At 42.1% G+C, this 10,100-nt stretch overlaps 1 non-coding gene across 1 annotated transcript; it reads left to right on the forward strand.

The window, feature by feature from the left end:
• The first annotated feature begins 1,303 nt into the window (after positions 1–1,303).
• Positions 1,304–1,446, forward strand: LOC117701535 (small nucleolar RNA SNORA48). The gene has a single exon (XR_004605757.1). It is a non-coding gene; the product is annotated as a small nucleolar RNA SNORA48 (small nucleolar RNA).
• The last annotated feature ends 8,654 nt before the right edge of the window (positions 1,447–10,100 follow it).

The raw sequence follows: 10,100 nt of genomic DNA on the forward strand, positions 1-10,100 counted from the left end.
GTAATTATACAGAGAGTCTAGAGGGGGAGAGAGAGCAAGAAAGATGAAAGAACAATGTTGAATGTTGTATCTAAGTAACCATCTAGCTACATAGGGGAATTAAAAAAAAATACTCCATAGTTAGCTTTGGGCTCCATTCAAACCTCTCCTCTAGGTCCATGGGTCCATGCTGCTCTGTAAGTTTATGTGATTGCCTTTTCATCTGCTGTAATGTCATCCACAATGGACTAAATAAATTCTTGAGAAAAGAGTTAAGTGGTCATATCTTTAACTCCGAAAAGTAGACTAGTTAAAGAATGCTGTGGCTTTCCATTCTACTGTCCTGATAACTGATCTGAGGTTATGGACTTCTAACAATGGGACAATAGAGGCAAGGCTTTCAGTTAGAGAAGCTAGCAAGGTGGATTTTTGAGAGCAGATAGCACATTAGAACAACTGTGTATGTTCCTTGAAATCTGGGCTACTTTCAAGAAGTAGGAAATATTAAAAAGTGGTACTCCATACATTTAAATTATTGAGGGACTCTAATTTTGTTAATCTCATGTGTAACCCCTGTCCCCATAACTAGCTCACAACCAAGACAGTGAATTGCATAAGAGACTGGGGTCTTGATGGTCAGCACAGCCTCTCACTGGGAGCTGATCCTGGCTTCTGACTCAATCATTGGATCTGTAAAGTGCCACAGGTTGTAGAGTAGAGTTCAGACCTCATGTTTCTATTCCATGTTGAAGTGAGTGTGCACCCAAGTGGCCTTTCAAGGCTGATGTGAGCTGAATGAGGAAGTTAGGACTGGCTATTCATGGCTGCTGTGGCAAATGGACTTCAGACACTGTAGGGGTGATTTCCCAGAGGCTCAAGATTAAGTTTCTGACGCAGGGGTAACTGGTGGTTTAGATTCTCAGGACAGAATGGGTAGCAGCTCTAAGGTCAAGTTCTTGCTGTGTTATTGGAGGTAGCACTCAATATAAGTTAGTATCTCTAATCAAAACACTTGGAATATGATTTTAGAGAATTTTCGGTTTGGGATTTTCGGATTAAGAATTCTTAGCTGATTAAAAATTCTGTAAACATCCAAAGTCTAAGAAATGTAGAAACCTGAAGTCCTTCTGGTCAGGCATTTCAAATAGTCATATTCAACATGTAGCTGTAGGGATATCAGGCCATACTTTCTAGAGTATTTATCTTCCTGCAAACTTCCTGATATGTTTTAAACAATTTTATTTCCTCTTAAACTAAACAAGATTAACTTTTCTGCTTACAGGTAAGAGCCATGATTGCACATTGCATTAAAACGCTTTGGGTTCCCCTCTGCCAATGGGCAAAGAGACCCTTGCTGGTTGTGCTGTTCTTATGTCAGTCTGAGGCAGAACAAATGGCAGTCCTTTATTCATCCTAACTTGATGTCTGGCTTGATGGCCAAAGCTGTTTTATGCTTCGGACACATATAATCAAATTAGATCAAATCCAGGCAGTACAGCACAGGAGGAGGAAAACAGTCTGAGACTGGTGTTTTGCTATGCCATGCCTCACCCAGGCTGTACAGTATAGCTGGTCCTCATGGTCGGGGTGAGCCAGTGCCCAGGGCCTGAGTGTCAGGGATCTGATTCCTGCAGTTGGGAAAGCTGCCCATCGGGTCATGAGCACGGGAGAGTTAGCCCTGCCCTTCACCAGCTGCAGCACTTGGTATAGTGGGTCCTGTACCTTACCTGGACAACACAGGAGATATGACCTTGGTGGTGAGGGCACAAGTGAGCATCCCTAAGAGAGAGAGAGTGCAGGAGACTGGCCCTACATCTTGTCTGCTATGAGGTGGCCTGGGTATGGGGGTAATGCTCTGCCCACTTTGCCCTTTGTCACCTGTGGGAGTCGGGAGAGCTGGCCCCAGGGTCAGTGGGATGAGCTGGACATTCCTTATCAGCTGCATCACTCTTGAGAGTGGGCCCTGCATCTCCCCTGAACAGCTTAGTAGAGCTGGTTCTGCTGGATAGGGCACAAGTGAGCATGAGAATATGGGAGAGTCTGCTATGAGGTGTCCTAGAAGCTGGGTGGTGCCCTCCTTTCCTCTCCCCTTGCCATCTGCTGGCTCTGGAGGTGTGGGTCTGCAGGTGAGCCACCCCTAGAGCCTGAGAGCAGGAGAGTTGACCCCGTATCCTGAAGATGGGAACATTCAGTGGCCTAGCCAGAGCAGGACTAGAGAGCTTGCCCTGGTGGTATAGATAAGGGAGAGCCAGCATGCTGAGCCAGCTCAGCTACCATCCAGACCCAGATTCGGGTCTCAGTGTTGGCCCACCTTAAAATATATCTCATCTGCAAATAGTTGGGATGCATGAAAGGGCCAGTCCTGATGATCCAAAGCTACAGGCTCTCCATGATACAGGAGGGTAGCAACAGGATAACCAGGAAGAGGCTTGGTAAAGATCCAATATTGATTATGTCACAGAAGTCAGAAATCTCGAACCAGACCAATGACTCATTGCAATGAACATTTGCAAATGAAGATGTGTGGACAGTGGAAGGCACTATGGGACACACTGTAACATACTACAGCTTCCACTGCCAGATGTTTTTCTATGCTTTGTGTGGGTATGTTTGTTTTATTTGAGGTGGGGTTTGCAAGAGTGAAAGGCAGATATGAGGGGATGGAGAGATGAGTGCATGATGTGAAACTCACAAAGAATCAGTAAAAAGTTAAAAAGTCTGATGTCCTAAATTTGATCCCTACACACAACATAGTGAAAGGAGAGAAGCGGGTTTTCCAAGTTATTCTTGAACCTCTCTCTACATGTGTGCCATAACATATGTGTGTGGGTGTACATACAAATGTGATTAAAAGTTTTTAACGTACCCATTATTATATTCTCTAGCTTACTAGTAAAATCCAAGTGTGGTGGAACATGTCTATAATTGTAGCATTTGGGAGATGGAGTCTTGGGATCAGGAGTTCAAGATCATTTTTGACTGTATGTAGTGCAAGGATAACAGCCTGGATGAGATTCTGTCTTTAAAAAGAACTAACAATAACAAAAAAAAAACTGGGAGAAAAGTATATGATTGCATTTGAATAACACTCTAGAAAATGTAAAATCCAGTGATCAAAGTCATCAGTAATTGGGAGGAGTCAGAAAGGTGTGCACAGGGACAAAGGAAACAATGGGGATGAAGGGTCTGCTCCTCCACTGTGGTGATAGGTTTATGGGAAATAGTAAAATGGTGAAATTTAATAAGTTGCGTACTTTAAATATGTTCAGTTTCTTATATGTCTATAAATTTGGCTTTTTAAAACACAATACATTGGATTCTATAACCAGAGCCCTTCTATAAAAATATTTCATTAAATAAAATTAATCATTTCAACACTAAAAAAAATGCCTTGGGTTAAAAATATAGGAGAGAGAAAGGGTGGGAGTTGGGGATAGAACACTCAATAATGGCATAGAATCTGGAAGTTAGGTGGTCTTATTACTGATTGTAAAGGCAATTTACTTCCCATATGGATCCCTGGAGAATCTATAATACTGTGAGTGGCCTTTTAAGGTCTCAGGGGGCTTCAACTTCTCTTGAAATAATGAGGTAATTTAATATCTATATGATAGTGACCTCCTAGAGCTTCATTTTTGCCACTAGAAGAGAGGACTGTGATTTAGATGGCACCACAGTCACTGATTTAGATCAACACAATACAAAAGGCAGGCCTTCTTCTTGCTTCAAAAAACTGGAGTGATAGCCTACTTTCCTCGCTTATCTGGATGAGGATCGGGGGTAAGCCTGGCAACAAGCAGAACTGCAGCAGAGTTCACACAGCACCTCCACCCCCACACCCGCAAGGCTTCTTCTTGGCTGGCACGCTTTGCACCATGGAGCAGCACATTCCTAACTTTCATTGTCTGATGTAAAAAAAAAAAAATCCATCAGATGAGAATATAAAGGAGCCATTTATCAAAATCCTCAGTGTTAAACTGGTGAACTGTGCCTCAGCGCATTTGTTCGTATTAAACATTGAAACATCAGAAACTAGTGACTGTCACTGCATCAGCCCCAGACACTCAGCCTCAACATGATAGAAATGCAGTTTAGTTTCCTTTATGGAGACCCATCTCTGCTTGGTAGTGTGGAGTGTGTGTCAAGTCTGTTGGCTCTTACTTGGTTCCTACTGTCTGGATCAAGGCACTCTCTTCTGGGTGGTGGATTTTACACTGTCACTTTAGGGAAGGAGGAGATCCTAGAGACTGGAGCTTTGACTCCACAAGAACAGTGTTACTTCTCTCAAATGTGCCTCTGGCAAGTCTCCATGAGAAAAACAGGGCTAGATACAGCATTCTAGCTGTGACGTTTTACGGACTGTCAAGTTATGTTTCAGAGGATAGACTTCTAATCAAGTAGATTGCACTCTGCTCTAATGTGAGTGGGTCTCGTTCAATTAGTTAAAGGCCTAAAGACTAAAACTGAGTAGCTGCTTGTAAGAATGAGTACTTAGGCTGGACCATGGAGAACAGCCTGAGTTTTGAGACGCTGCCTGGTAGACTTCAAATACAAGGTTGAAACATCAACTTCTACCTGAATTTCTAGGCAACCCTGGAGAGCTTGTGTCGCTGTCCCCCATGGTCATATGAGTCAAATTCTTTAAATAAATATTTCTATTCTCTGCCTCATCTGTTCATCTCTGTCTTTTTGTATGTGTCTACATCCATTTCTTCTGTTCGCTTTATTCCTCTGTGGATCCTTAATATGCTTGCCCTTTCCCCATCCTACCTCTGTCAACTGTTTTATTGTCAAGAGGTTTTCTGCCCATAAAATAGGGATAGAATAATATCCTTATTAAATCCACTAAGAGCTTGGTTATATGGGGGAGGGGTGGCTGGGGAGATGATTCAGTGGACAAAAGCATTTGGTACTCTAGCAGGATGCTGGCTTAATTCCAAGTACCTACATGGTGGTTTAGAACTATCTCTAGCTTCAGTTCCAGGGACTCTGGCACCCTCTCTGACCACCTCAGGCATCAGATATGCACGTATGTGCATGCAGGAAATACTCATATAAATAAATAGTAAATAAATAAATAAAAAGAATAGTTTGACATTATGCTTTTATCATTTCCTAAGTTAGATCTTTTGCCAGACTGCATTTGGAGCCAGTTCTACAACCATCTAGCAATATTAGTGCCTGGGCTCCAGCTGAGATACTGACTGAGCAGGCTCATGGCATTTAAAGACAATGAGCATGTTCATGTTCTTTAGAGAAATCTTTTAAATATACACCTGCTTTGGAATAGCCTCCAGCTCCCTTAGCTTCCAAACAGTATCATGATCGTGACCTGGCATTGCTCATGTTCCACCCCAATCCTGACACACTGAACCTTCACACCTTTCTGCTTTGCAAATGAGTGAAATCCACCACCCATTCTCCACCACAACGTAACAATCTTCTATTAAACGTTGAAGATTCAGTAGAAAGACAACACTTTCTTAAATCTCTAAGGGCACTAGACGTATCCCCTATGTTTAATTATTTTTCTCCTTCCCTCCTTTTCTTTCCATATTTCTTGTTCTGGAGATGAATATGGAATCCAAGGTCTTGTGCATGCTAGATCAGCATTGCATATACCACCAAGCTATAGTCATAGCCCTCTCTCTAATATTGTTGTTATATTGATGATCACATCAAATTACCACCTAGCCACACCCCTCTGGGTGCAAACTCTTCAAAGTTGGGATCACATCTTTGTTTTTTTCATTGCTTAGTATAGTGCCTGGCATAGAGTGCTCAGTACATTTTTTTTTTTCTGAAATTAAATTACTGAACAAGCTCCTCTTATACTGATTCCACACTCACCAAACAACCTTTTGATAATTTGAATTCCCCAGGAGCTGCTGCTGATGGAGCGAACACGTGTTCTATCAGATAGATGTGAATGTCTGGGCCACATGGCAGTACATTCATTTCTAGCCGTAAATTAATATATCGGAGTCCTGGTTTACACACACAGAGTTTGTGGAATAAATGACTTGCCTATGGTCATAGCTCAATTATCCAAATACATGTGATCCTCCTAGCCTATTATTTGAAGACTTTTATTTATTACCTCGAATTTGTTCTCCACACTGACTCTGCTAAGTCTTTCCCTCCCCTTGTGGATAATTGAAAGCTGACGTCAAGTGTATCTCCCTAAAAAAAAGGCAATACTGTGGAACATGGGTACTGTGTTGTTAATGTCTTTGATGCTTTGGCCACATATCTAGGCCAGTATGCTGCAAACTTTCCACTTCTGATATATGACAACTTGTTACAAACAGATCTAGTTCAGGACAGTGTTTTGTGAGTTCTGTCTGAAAGCCATGGGACCCAGTTTCTTAGCTACAAGATAGAGATGGAGAGAATCAGGCTAAATTGTAAGAAGACCTGTTCTAATCAGAGGAGGAGCTCAGCAAAGTCCCTACAATAGGAGCAAAGGTATAGCTTCTGGCTTTTCCAGCTGGCTCACAGTGGGGCTTGTTTAGCATGAGTGAGAGTTGATGCACATGCAAGAGAGTCTAGGAGTGGGGAACCATCTGCAAATGTATTTGTAAACATACCTACCAATTTACCTCAAAGAGTGGAGGTGGCTTCTCCAATCTTACCTCTCTCAGGTCCAGCATGGGCCACTTCAGCCAGGAAAATTGCTGTAATTCTTTCTGAGCTTCTTAATCTCATTGGAAGAGAAACAATCCCGAGAAACACAGGTCCAGGGATTCTTAGCAGAGCTTTCTAAACCACAGGTACCCTTCCTTCTTCCTGATCTATAGAGTTGTAATCTTCAAAGGAAAAACGCAGGATTATGAATGTGTAAATAACTCATATACTCTCCTGAATTAGCCTATTTTCTATTGCTTTGATTCTCACTGGATTGGGAAATTAACAAAGAAGAGAAATACATTTGGCTCATAGCTTTACAAGCCTAGGAGGATGATGTCATTAGAGCAATGACTATCAACCTGTGGGTTGCAACCCCTTTGTGGGGGGGTCAAGCTATTTTTTGATGGGGGTCACCTATAAACATGAGGAAACACAAATATTTACATTATGATTCATAACAGTAGTAAAATTGCAGTTATGAAGTAGCAATGATAATAATTTTATGGCTGGGGGTCACCACAACATGAAGAACTGTATTAGAGGGTCACAGCATTAGGAAGGTTGAGAACCATTGCCTTACAGGCTCAGCCTCTGCAGAGGATGTGTGTTGTTTCATGTTGATTAGAGAGCATTACATGGTCTAACAGTATGAGCAAACTAGCTCAGGCTCCTCTTCCCCTTCTGATAAAGCTTCCAAGGCCATGGGGGAGCCCCTGCCTTCATGATCTCATCTAATCCTAATTACAGCCAATACCATCAATGTATAAACTTGGGATTAAGCTTGTAGCACACAAACAGTTCAAACTGTAGCACTGTCCAAAATGTCTTAAGAACAACTACAGCCTGCAGAACTTACAAGTTAGTAGATGCAATCAGATATCCTTCTCCGACACCACTTCTATCTTATACCCTCAAGCCCTGCATTATAATGTAATCATCTGTTTGCTTTTCTGGTCATTTCACTCTTACCTAGGCCAAGTTAAGGCTCTGTTCCTTATTTACCGTTTTTATCTCTCACCATATCTTTTTTTGTTATATAGTGTTATAAGAATTTCAGGAATTCTATAAATAATTAAAAATTAATACATTAAACAAGACTGGGGAAAGGCTATAGTGCAACTCTACAATAACATAACACATACACACACTTTATACACTATAGGAGTTTTTGAGAAAGTACAATTACTAAGCAAGAGACTGGGCATTACTGTGCACAGCAGTAATCCTAGGACTGGAGAATTGTGAGTTTGAGGCTAGGATCAGCTATATAATGGAAGCCTGTCAGAGAAAGAGAGGGGCATGGAGAGAGAGGAAGAGAGAGAGAGAGAGAGAGAGAGAGAGAGAGAGAGAGAGAAGAGAAGAGAAGAGAAGAGAAGAGAAGATTATCATATATATTATTATGTATGCTATAGTATTGTATTGCATGTGAACAAAATGCCCCACATACTTGTCCATCAGCCAGTCTGATGGAGGTATTGTCTTTGTGTTTTTGGTTGTGAGCTTGACCATTCACAGCTGAGCCATGTCTGTTGCCCTGAGGATATTTTCTCAGTTGAAGTTTCCTTTTTGAAGGGAAAAGCATTATGGCACACCACAAGGGGATAGAATCTGGAGGCAAAAACTACTATCAGCCATTTTGTAAAACCAGATCCTCCCTATCATGGCCTTGTACTCTACTGCACCTCTGACCTTTCTGCATTTTCCAGTTTTGATATTTGATGATTTCTTTTGATATATTATAAACTTTGTGGCACACAACAGGAATTTCTGAGGAGTCACCATTTATTTCACATAAGATTTAGAGCTCATTGCTTTGTTGCTTTCTAGCTTTTTTTTGTGTGTGTATGTGAGTGTATGGTGTGTGGTGTGTGTGGGGGAGAAGGAGAGAGAGAGAGAGAGAGAGAGAGAGAGAGAGAGAGAGAGAGTCAGAGACAGTCAGAAGATATTGAGTAAAATATAGTGGGTAGATGGCATTTCCTGTTTAAGAGGACAGAAGGAACATAGAAGTGATGGGTTTTGCATGGGCTACAAGTTGCTGCTCTGGAGGAGCTCAGATGTGAGTTTTTAAGTATTGGCTTCAGGGATGAGTCTACTTTGGACCCAAGAAAATGCTTAAGGCAGATCCAACCTTGTTTCATTGCTGTTCTGATCTGGCTTGAGTATGAACTGTTCCTCAGGGGTTCGTGTTTTGAATAGTCTTCCCCCAGGTTTGAAGTATTGCCTAGCTGGCCAATGTAGATCCTTGGAGGTGGGTCCTTGGGAAATATCCCTGGTCACTTCCTGTCACGTTCCCTGTTCCCTGATCAGGCATGAAGTAAATGAATAGTTCTCCACCACCACATACTTCTGCTGTCATGATGTGTCTGAGTGCATGGATCCAAGTGATCATGAACTAAAACCCTTGGAAGCCATGGCTTCCTTCTTGGTTCTTGGTAGGAGAGTTGAGACACATGAAGAAAAATCTAAGTCTTTTTCTGCCTTGCTTCTGTCAAATGCCTGGTCACAGTGAAGAGAAAGCTCACTGACATAGGTTCTTAGAGGTAACTACCCTCTTCTGTGTTTGCCGAGGGTGGAGTTAGTCAGAGATCAGGGCTAGATTATGGTCAAATCTCACTACCCAGCATGTGCCAGCACAACTATGTAAGAAAAGAATTATATTCTGCACCTATCTTTAAAGAGGGCAATCATATGGCCACAAAGCTGAAAAGTGTCAGTGGTTAATCTGAGGACAGCAGTTTCTTACCCTAGCATCTGTTAGTGAGATTTCTAGAGAATACTTTTCTGGTGTAAATGAGATTTAATGGGGATGTTTCTCATGGAAACATGGTGAAGCCATGAGACATATGCCCACTGACCTAACCTAGGATGTGGACCACAGAAGGGCTTGGGAAAGCCTGTTGAGCAAAGGAAGGAAAGAAAGCTAGAACTCAGGCAGAATGTCTCTATCATCAATTGATGACCTCCTGGCTATGAAGACTTCAGACATTTCATTTTCAAAATAAGTCCCTGCTTGAGTGTTCAAGCTGGAATTAGATGAGATTAAAGAGCATTCAGCTGGGCCCTGGATCGTATAATTTAATTGGTCTGGGAAGAAACTTGGCAATGGTGTTTTCTGAAACGTTCCCTTGGTGACCCTTATATGTTCTTACGACTCAGAATCATCTGTATGCAGTCTAGCTTGGATTCTCTCCATTTACAGGTAACAAGCCTGAGACCTAGAGATAGGCTACAGTATGGAAGCCTTGCCGTGAAATGAGAGGCAAAAATAACCCCAAAGTCTGCCTGGTCCCTCTAGGAGATCTTTCACATCGTGTCCCTCACTCTACTTCCCTCCACACAAGTAGGGAAATAATGAGACTGAATGCGGGTCCATTACCATGACCCAACACCCCTACCTCACTTTCTATCTTTCTTTTTGGGGGCCATTTACAACCCTGTGGCTATCTCCTGCTCACTTCTTCTTCCCCAAGTGACTTGGGTTCAATTTTTGT

Source organism: Arvicanthis niloticus, chromosome 1, assembly GCF_011762505.2.
Source record: "Arvicanthis niloticus isolate mArvNil1 chromosome 1, mArvNil1.pat.X, whole genome shotgun sequence".
Lineage (NCBI taxonomy): Eukaryota > Metazoa > Chordata > Mammalia > Rodentia > Muridae > Arvicanthis > Arvicanthis niloticus.